The 10962-nt window shown below is 41.3% G+C and overlaps 1 long non-coding RNA gene across 1 annotated transcript; it reads left to right on the plus strand.

Annotated features, from left to right (window-relative positions):
- Positions 1-2692: 2692 nt before the first annotated feature.
- LOC117082716 lies at positions 2693-10757 on the plus strand. Its single transcript, XR_004436753.1, has 4 exons — positions 2693-2706; positions 5079-5268; positions 5429-5612; positions 10717-10757. It is a non-coding gene; the product is annotated as an uncharacterized LOC117082716 (long non-coding RNA).
- Positions 10758-10962: the final 205 nt, after the last annotated feature.

Raw genomic sequence — 10962 nt, forward strand, 5'->3', positions numbered from 1 at the left:
TCTAAAACACCAAAAGCAAAGGCACAAAAGCCAAAATTGACAAATGGGATATAATTAAACTAAAGAGCTTTTGCACAGCAAAAAAAAAACTACCATCAGAGTGAACAGGCAACCTACAGAATGGGAGAAGTTTTTTGCAATCTACTCATCTGACAAAGGGCTAATATCCAGAATCTACAAAGAACTCAAACAAATTTACCAGAAAAAAACAACCCCATCAAAAAGTGCGCAAAGGATATGAACAGACACTTCTCAAAAGAAGATTTATACAGCCAACAGACACATGAAAAAATGCTCATCACTCGTCATCAGAGAAATGCAAATCAAAACCACAATGAGATACCATCTCACACAAGTTAGAATGGCAATCATTAAAAAGTCAGGAAACAACAGGTGCTGCAGAGGATGTGGAGAAATAGGAACACTTTTACACTGTTGGTGGGACTGTAAACTAGTTCAATAATTGTGGAAAACAGTGTGGTGATTCCTCAAGGATCTAGAACTAGAAATACCATTTGACCAAGCCATCCCATTACTGGGTATATACCCAAATGATTATAAATCATGCTACTCTAAAGACACATGCACACGTATGTTTGTTGCGGCACTATTCACAATAGCAAAGACTTGGAACCAACCAAATGTCCACCAGTGACAGACTAGATTAAGAAAATGTGGCACATATACACCATGGAATACTATGCAGCCATAAAAAAGGATGAGTTTGTATCCTTTGTAGGGACATGGATGCAGCTGGAAACCATCATTCTCAGCAAACTGTCTCAAGAACAGAAAACCAAACACCACATGGTCTCACTCACAGGTGAGAACTGAACAATGAGATCACTTGGACACAGGAAGGGGAACGTCACACACTGGGGCCTATTGTGGGGAGGCAGTAGGGGAAGGGATAGCATTAGGAGATATACTTAATGTAAATGATGAGTTGATGGGTGCAGCACACCAACATGGCACATGTATACATATGTAACAAACCTGCACATTGTGCTCATGTACCCTAGAACTTAAAGTATTAAAAAGAAAAATACTGAGGTCTCAGGACAGGTAGTGGCTCATGTCTGGAATCCTAGTGTGTCCGCAGTTGGTGGGTTCTTAGTCTCGCTGACTTAAAGAATGAAGCTGAGGACCCTCGCGATGAGCGTTACAGTTCTTAAAAATAGTGTGTCCGGAGTTTGTTCTTTCAGATGTTCAGACGTGTCCAGAGTTTCTTCCTTCTGGTGGGTTCGTGGTCTTGCTGAGTTCAGGAGTGAAACCGAAGACCTTCATGGTGAGTGCTACAGTTTATAAAGGTTGTGCCTGGGGAGTTGTTTGTTCCTTCCCTCTGGAGTTGTTCTTTCCTGCTGATGGGTTCGTTGTCTTGCCGGCTTCAGGAGTGTATCTGCAGACCTTCACAGTGAGTGTTACAGTTCTCAAAGGGGGCGCAGACTCAGAGTCAGCAACAGCAAGATTTACTGTGAAGAGCAAAAGAACAAAGCCACCACTGCTTAGAAGAGGACCTCATCAGGTTGCCACAGCTGGCTCGGGTGGCCTTCTTTTAGTCCGTTATCTGGCCCCACCCACATCCTACTGATTGGTCCATTTTGCAGAGAGCTGATTGGTCCGTTTTGATAGAGTGCTGAGTGGTGTGTTTACAAACCTTTAGCTAGACATAGAGTGCTGATTGGTGCGTTTACAATCCTTTAGCTAGACACAAAAGTTCTCCAAGTCCCCACCTGTTGGAGAAGCCCAGCTGTCTTCACCTCTCACTGGCACTTGCTTGGGGACTTTGCAGTACCTAGCACCATCCGCCAGAGGGAGCTCATCCCAGACAATCAAGAGGAAAACAAGGAAAGCGCGGAAGAGACGGAGACCTGGTATGTATCGTGGCCAAGGATCCCGCGAAGAGGGAACGGCGGTCCACGCATGGGATTCAGCCTTCGATCAAGTCCAGCAGGTGCTGGCTGGCCGCACTGAGTGTGGGTCTTGCGGAGCCGGCACCCACCGGGGAGCCCGCGCTGGGCCGCGAGAGCCGCGCGCAGCCCGGGCTCCCTCCCGCGCCTCTCCCTCCACACCTCCCCGCGAGCAGAGGGAGCCGGCTCTGGTCTCGGCCAGCCCCAGAGAGGGGCCCCCACAGCGCAGCGGCGGGCTGAAGGGCTCCTAGAGCGGGGCCAGAGGGGACGCCGAGACGGAGGAGGCGCCAAGAGTGAGCCAGGGTTGCTAGCACGTTGTCACCTCTTGCTAGCGCTTTGGGAGGCCGAGGTGGGTTCTCTGGAGTTCGAGACCAGCCTGGGCAAGCTGGGCAACAGAGGGAGACTCCATCTCAAGAAAAATAAAAAGAAGAAGAAGAAGACAGGGTGTAAGAAAAGGGCAGGCAGCACCACTGCAAGCTGGAGCCAGAATGATACCACCCCTGAGAGGTCCTTCTTTTTGAAAATCCCATTGTCTCCTATGAATCCTGATGTTCTGAAAAAAATATGTGAGCTACTTTGGCTAAGTTGCAAATGATGGTAGAGTAGATTCTCAAGACTTATTTTCATGCTTTTTCCTGTCTTTCAACGTAGAAGATAATGACTTGGCCCAGTAGCTAGCAGTTCTCTGGCAGAGAAATCCCTGGGGCCATCCAGTCTACGAGAGAGTACATGTTCATCCGCTTCATCTCAGACTCCAGTGTAACTAGGGCAGGCTTCAATGAATCCTTTCACAAGAGTAATGAGTTTAAATATTTTTTTAATCCCATGTTATCCCATCTCGTCTGACTTCCTCTCTCTTTCTCTCTTCCTAATATTTTTGGGCACCAGGACGCAAGGCAAGTCAGAGGACATGGGTCTCTGCCCAGGCTCTGGATGGCTGGCTCCCCTTATGTCAATGCTGAGTCCTGAACCAAAGCACTGTAGCCAAGTCGTACAAAAGTGTCCTGCTTCTGGTCTCTGGGTGGGGCATCGTCACTCCAGAGGAGGTATGTCCATGGAATGCATGAGACAGAGCTTTAAAGCATTTTTTCAGCCTAGCTGAGGGCTGGAACTAGAGCACCGCTCATATCCATAACTCATCGAAGGAGCAAAACATCATCATTGATCCTTATAAATCACTTGGTTAAAGTCATCCATTTGAGGGTTGGCAGAAAGAGTTTGTTGCTCTTGAAATATGAACTTGATGAGTGAAAAACAGGCACCATATATGGGATGCCATCTTGCGCAGTATGATTGAGACTTTTCAAACTTGACACGTGATGTCCAGTAATAGCCTTAAATCCAAACTAAATGAAAGATAACAAAGTAGTCCATGGAGGAGTGAAAGACTCCCATGTTTTTAACTGAAAAACATAATTTTAAAGTAGATTCTCAATCTAACATTAAAAATTAATCTAATATTTCCTGCATGCTTATATATACCTTTTATAAAGTAGGGAGCAACTGACGATAAATTGTGTTCCTCATGCTCAAGAGAGGCAGGCTGCATAGTGGCGTAAGAGCATGGGCTTTGCAAGTAGACCTAAGATAAATTTTCACCTCTGCAATTTAACTAGCTCTGTGAGCTGTCTACCCTTCCTTGCTGATGAGCTTCCAGTCCCTGACGACTGGAGAATTAATCATGTATATATTAATATGTATGGCAGCTCATCATACATACATACATGTATACATATGTATGTATATAGTGAGGGTAGAACCATTGTAATTGATTTATATGTGTGCATATATATGTGTGTGTATATATATGTATATAATATACACAAATATGTATGCGTATCTATGAGTTTGTGTGTGTATATAGATATGTGTGTGTGTGTGTGTGTGTATTTGGCAGCTCCTTGTATAGAATGTATTTCAAACTAAACCTGTGATATAATGGACTTTGGAGACTCATAAGCAGAGAGGATGGGTGGGGTATGAGGGATAAAAAACTACATATTGGGTGTAATGTATACTAGTCAGGTAACAAGTGCACTAAAATCTCAGGCTTCACCAGTATGCAATTCATCCATGCAACCAAAAACCACTTGTACCCCAATTAGATAGATAGATAATTGATAACAAAAAAATTTAACCTTTGAAAACTGAACACTTTATTCCCACCCTTTTCCATGTCACCCCCGCCCCCAATTCTATACTCCTCACAATGTTAGCAAATGGAAAGTACATTTTTCTCATTATTTAAGTCAAAAATCTTGATGTTATTTTTGACTTTTCTGTTTGTCTCACACTTAACCATCAACAAATCACTCTGGCTGTACCCTCACAATGTATCTAGATTGCAACCACGCCTCTCCATTTCTGTTGCTACCAGCCTAGCCCTTGTGCCTATCATCTCTCCTTGGCCTCAGGCAGTCCCCTTTTTATTGGACACTCTGCTCCTGCCCTTCCCTGCCCTCCACTCCTTACAGTCTAAGGACTACACATAGAGTGATATTTTCAAACATAAGTGAGATCATGCCATTCTGATGCCCCAAACCCTTTTTCTTCTTCTTCTTATTCAGAATTCTAAGTCTTTTCAGTTTCCTGCATGACCTAGACATGCTACCTTTGGAATCTCTCATTCTGCCTCATCCATTCTGACTTCCATGATGTACGTCTACCACATCAAGCCTTTACACTAACTGTTTTCTGAACTGGAATGTTTTCTCCCACATAACCATCTGGCTTGATTCTTTATTTCATTAATGTCTCTGCTAAGATGTTACTCCAATGATGTGGCTTTTCTAACTTAACTCTCTCAATAAAGTACCCTTCTCCCTCCTCCCATTCATTTTTCTTTATAGAATTTATCACCATCTCACATATTATGTATTTGTTTATTGTATGTCTTCCCCATCTATAAAGAAATCTTTATGAAACAGGTAATTTGTCTTCATTACCTACCTCTATATCCCATATCTCAACACCCACCACAAACTGAGTAGCCAACAGCACGTGCTCAATACATACTTGTTATACTACTGATCTTTTCCTACGCTCTGGCTATATTTTCAAGCATTTTTATTGCCTACACTTTTAAAACCCCCCAAGAAAACTAAGAAAGCATTAAAATCCAGTTGCCAATCCTATTTAAGTAACCCACCTTTGTTTCTTTGTGGGAAGGCTGCAGTAAATATTTGCATGCAGACAAGGGATCATCACATCCCCCAAGTATCCGGAGACCTATCCATCCAACCTCAACTGTTCTTGGCACGTCCTGGTCCAAAGTGGCCTGACCATTGCTGTTCATTTTGAACAGCCTTTCCAAATTCCAAATGGAGATTCTTCTGGCAACCAGGGGGATTACTTGGTGGTAGGTCTTGCTTGCTGCCCTTTCTAATTACGTTTTCCATATACTTCATTCAGAAAACAAAATGATAATTTTTCTCTCCTGGGACATACATGGATAAGAATTACGTACTCCTCCTTTTGCAATGTAAAAGAGTTGATGCAATTTTCATTTGTCTTTCCAGCTGAGAAATGGTCCTGATACCTATTCTCTACTCTTTGGAGCCTGTGGAGGGATTGGTCATTTTTGTGGCAGTCATGCTTCATCAACTCTGTTCACCTCGGATAATCAAATGTTTGTTCAGTTTATTTCTGATCCTAGTAATGAAGGGCAAGGATTTAAGATCAAATATGAGGCAAAGAGTTTAGGTGAGTATTTTCACTGAGAATTATACCTACTTTTCCTGCAATTGCTTGATCTTCCTTGATTAAACAGATTTGAGAAAAAACATATAAAGTTTTCTTTTCTGAACTAACAGTAATAGAATTCATAAGAATGCCTACTCTCAAGTACTTATTGTGTTTGATACATTCAATATCTCATCGTGACTACTTTTCAAGTAAAGCATCATTATTTCCATTTTAAAAATAAGTAAAATGAGGCTTGGACTTTTCCGAGGCCACATATCTAATTAGTGATCAAAGTGAAATTTTCCATGAGTATAAGATAAACTATTCTTCTTGATCCCTGAAATTCCTTAGACCTTTCCATTATAAGATGTATAATTGTAAGTTAAATCTAGTTATAGAAACATTATAAGAATTACATTTGCCTTATTTTGTAATAATGTGTATGTTGTTTTTAAAAGAACACATAATCTTTTGATTCTGTTATTACTGATTGAATTATATGTTATCTAAGATCTTTACTTAATTTATTGTACTTAATTACACTTGATTATAATTGCATTTAATTCTACTGTAATGATTTGACTTTGGTGACATTTACTTTTTAGTACTGTTTAATTGAAAAATAAATAAATAAATAAAATATGATAAATTTTTGCTTTTGTCCCACCAGAAGTTAGATAATACAGATTTCAAAATGATCCTATGACTTGTATCCCAGGTTCCTAAAAAAAATATATATCTCAATGAAATCATATGTTTTATTGCACATTGTATGAGATTTAAAGTCAATATCATTTCTTCATTTTGGTAAAATAAATGAGTAAGAGTGTTTACGAAATGACACACAGAAATAATAAAATAGCTGGAGTAAGGTCCAAAACACCAGGGAAGGGGCTTTGGTCACTTCCTAGTGCACAGAGCTCTGGCACAAGGAGGGAGCTTTAATGCAACTCTCTGGGCACCTGCACTATGGGTTTCTAGGCTGGGACTTTCTCATCCCTCTCTCTCTCCATGCTGAGCTCTGCAGTTGAGTCACAAATGGGAAGGTTTTCACCTGGTACCAAAGCATTTCGAGAGTAGCAGTGTCTTGAGTCTAGTGAGTAGACATCAGACCATCCTACAGAACTCTACTTTTCTATTTTTATTTATGACAGACTCAGTCTTTTTTTCTTTCTTGAGACAGGTCTTGCTCTGTCACCCAGGCTAGAGTGCAGTGGTGGGATCTCAGCTCACTGCAACCTCCGCCTCCCAGGCTCAAGTGATTGCCCTTACTCAGCCTCCCTAGAAGCTGGGATTACAGGTATGTATCATCACACCCAGCTAATTTTTGCATTTTTGGTAGAGATGGGGTTTCACCATGTTGCCCAGACTAGTCTTGAACTCCTGAGCTCAGGTGAGCCACCTGCCTCTGCCTCCCAAAGTGCTGGGATTACTGGAGTGAGCCACTGTGCCCAGCCAATAGACTCAGTCTTGATTTAAATTTTTAAAGTCAACATTTAATGGTAATTCAGATACACTGAGAGATACACTAAGGGTATATTTGACATTGCACCTCTTCTGTTTCTTTATGGACTCACTGTTCATGCAAGTATGGTTATGGCCATTGCTTTCTCCCTGTCTTTCTTGAAGGTTATTATGACTGTAGTTGACATCAGACTTAAACAAAAGTCTTTTGATTTCACAACCTATTGTTGGCAACCTGAAGCAATAGCATCACTCTTATTTCTCTCTACTTACCAACTCAACTATATTCCATAACTATAGCCAACCTTCTACTTCCCACATCTATCTGGCTATCTTCCCACCTTATCTATTTCCATGCCACTCCTATTTCTCAGCCTGTAACATAGGTCCTTTTGTGAACATCTTTCGATATTGAATCACCTAGTTTTGTACCATTTTTCTCCAGAGACACTCTTTTGCTGTGGTTGATTGAGATTTCTAGGATCCTGTGGTAGATGCCTTTTATTCTCACCTGATTAATCTCATCTATTAATTAATTAATCAAACATTTACAAAGTGTTTCACATCACGAAAACTACCAAGTTCTGGCAAGGAGTTCACAGCGTTGTACAGGAGACAGACAAGCAAGAGTGCAATTAGAACAATGTAGGGCTGGGCAGAGTGGTTCATGCCTATAATCCCAGCACTTTGGGAAGCCAAGGCAGGAGGATCACTTAAGCTTAGGAGTTTGAGACTAACCTGTGCAGCACAGAAAGACCTCGTCTCTACCAAAAAAATTTTAAAGTAGCTGGGCATGGTGGTGCACTTCTGTGGTCCCAGCTACTCAGTAAGCTAAGTTGGGCAGGTTGGGAGGATCACTTGAGCCCAGGCAATTGAGGCGGCAGTGAGCCATGATCATACCATTGCACACCCTGGGTGACAGAGCAAGACCTTGTCTCAAAAAAAAAAAAAAAAAAAAAAAACAACAAAAAACACATGGTATATGGTATAATCAGTGCTAGAAAGAGGAATGTATGGAACAGAAACACCTACTTCAGCTCAGGACATCAGAGAGGGCTCCAGAGGAAGTAGATGAAGAGATTTGCCAATCAGTGATAAACAGATGTGAGTGCATAGAAAGTCTCAATGTTACAAGTCATATTCAATAATTTGAAAGAATTCACCACTGCTTTAAAATAGAGTCCAAAAGAGGTAAACATAATAGTGATGAAGCAGGCAGGAATCACTGTGCTCAGGGCCATGGATGCCACCATAAGTTAGTTACGTGTTCACCAAAAGGTAGTGGGAGGCATTGGAAGATTTTACACCAAAGCCTGAACAGTGTGATCAGATTAAAAACACTAATGTGGCTGCAACACTGAAAACATTGGAGGCAGGGAAGACTAAAGAGAGAGAGACCAGATGAAAGCGTAACTTAGGAAAAAATATTACTCCCTGCACTAAGGCAATGCCAGTAAGAAAGTAGGAGAGAGGGCATATCAAAGAATTATCAGTATGGGATGGAATGAATTTGGAGGTCAGCTGGATGTGAGGCAGGAGGGAAGGGATGGGAGAAGCCTTAGAAGCAGTTGTTGGGATTTTGGCTGAGTGGATCCATTCATCCCACAGACATTTATTAAGAACTTTCCATGGGACAGATACTGTATTAGGTCCCAGGGATATAGCAGTAAACAAACAAAATCCATGTCCTCATGGAGCCTAATTCTAGTGTTAAGACTCAGACAATAAATAAGTAAAATATGTAATATGTCATATGGTGAAAGGTATCAAGGAGAAAAATAAGGCAGTAAGGTGGATACGGAGTGTCCGTAGGAAGAGGGGCTGCCGCTGTCGTCAGCAGACTCTGGTATGGAACTCTGGAAGATGAGCAAATGAGAGTGCTCATTTGAGACATGTTCAGTTTGAAACCTCTGAATTACCTCCACTGGAGATGCCCAGTAAGTGGCCAGAATATAAGTCTGGAGGTCAGAACAGGGGTCTAGACTGAATCTGTAAATACAGGAATAATCAACAGACTGCTTATCGTTTAAGTCATGAGGATGTATGACAGCAATTATTCAGAGTGAGATGAAAGGCCTACAGGAGATTCCTGAGGGCCTCCAGCAATGTCAGGGAAGCCCTGGAGAGAGGCGCCCAAGAGCCAGAGGAAGAATGATGCAAGGAGTAAAAGGAGGAGAAGAGCTTGGTGTCACAGAAGCCAAGGGACAAAAATGTCAAGAAGGACAGTGTGATCAACTGTGTTAAATGCTGTGGATATAAAGTAAGAACTTAAAAAGTTCTTTGGGCATATAACTGTGAGGTGAGAGAACATGAGTGCTTTCATAGAATTGAAGAAAGAAGGGTGAAAAGAGAGAGAGAGAGATGGACAGAGAGAGAGAGAGATTAAATAGGGCAAGATCCCGGAGGAGAAAATAGGATGGGAACTTGATCCAGAGATACAGGAAGATAATATACAGAGGGAAAAATAGAGTGTAGAAATGCAGATGAATTTATTGAGGTTAGTAACAAATCAGGAGTAACAAATGGAAGGGATTATCATGTAATTGTTTCACTTTCTTTGTAAAATAGAGCCTAATGTAATGTGCTTAGAATCAAGAGGAAATGGAGAAAGTCAAGGGTTTAGGGAGTAAAGTTCCAAATGGCTGTCATAGTTGATATGAAAAGTAATGGGTGAATTGCTCGGCGGTGTTGAGATGGGAGAACATATATTTGCAGGGGCATCACTTTCCATGAATGAATGGCTTGAATTGAACACAGCCACAGAGTTGGTATTTTGCAAGGGAAGTTTGAAGGAAAGACACAAAGCAAGGGAGTTGGAGCTCATCAAAGGGATTTGCAATTTAGAGTTTCAGAGATGGGGGATTGGAAGTATTGACAGAATTCAGGATGTGACTGTAAGTGGATGAGTGACAGTGGACATAATGTTGCTAGAGTTGAGCAGATCAAATATCTGTGTGGCTAAGTGATTAGACAGGTTAATTTCATTGGCATTGTAAGTACATTTACTCCTGTCTGGTTTGTTTGTTGAAAATGCCAAAGAATATTTATTGAAAATAGAAGAGTATTTTTTGATAATACTTTGTTTTTCTAGAAAAGCAATATTAAAAAGCTCCTTTATCGTCTGGCAAAACATGGCTAATAAATTGTCTCATGCCATTGATCTTGTTTCTCAAATGCATCTAAATCCTGAAGAGATGTAATGAATGAATGCCTCCAGAGTTGTGCAAAGATACATCTGCTTAGTCTTTTGAATACACCAGGATCATAGCTCTGCATCATCCTGCTGCAGTGAACACTCAGTGGGAAGCTGTAACTGCTGGCATACTTACATGCTTATTGAAGTGGTGGATATTTATTCACGCTTCTGTGATGTTCTGCCCCATGCACCATGCGCCATAATCATTTGGTTGGCTTTAAGAAAGAATGAAATTTCCAATGAGAATAGATAGATGGTCTGGCAAATTAAAAAATGTCACTCCTGGTAGCTCCCTCGATAGCAAATTGAGAATTCGTTTGCTGGAAAAGAAAATGAGGATCATAACAGATGAAAGGAAATTGAGACAAATTACAGAGAAGTTGAGTTTAAAAGATGATTTGTGTCCATTGAGTGCATCTCCTTCACCAGAGCGTAGATTGATTTAACTGTGTTTGCTGACAGCCTGTGGGGCTGTCTACATCCATGAAGCTGATTCTGCTGGGTATGTGACCTCTCCCAACCACCCTGATAATTAACTCCCGCACGCTGATTGCATTTGGATCTCAGCGACTCCACTGGAAACACGCATACGGCTGCAATTTGAAGATCAATTTGATATTGAAGTAACACCTAAGCATGTCACTTACATTTTCATTTTTCTTCCTACCCAAAGTTAGTATTTTTTAACTGTCATGTCTCAGAGCAATT

This window comes from Trachypithecus francoisi, unplaced genomic scaffold (assembly GCF_009764315.1).
Source record: "Trachypithecus francoisi isolate TF-2019V2 unplaced genomic scaffold, Tfra_2.0 Contig00264, whole genome shotgun sequence".
NCBI classification, from domain to species: domain Eukaryota; kingdom Metazoa; phylum Chordata; class Mammalia; order Primates; family Cercopithecidae; genus Trachypithecus; species Trachypithecus francoisi.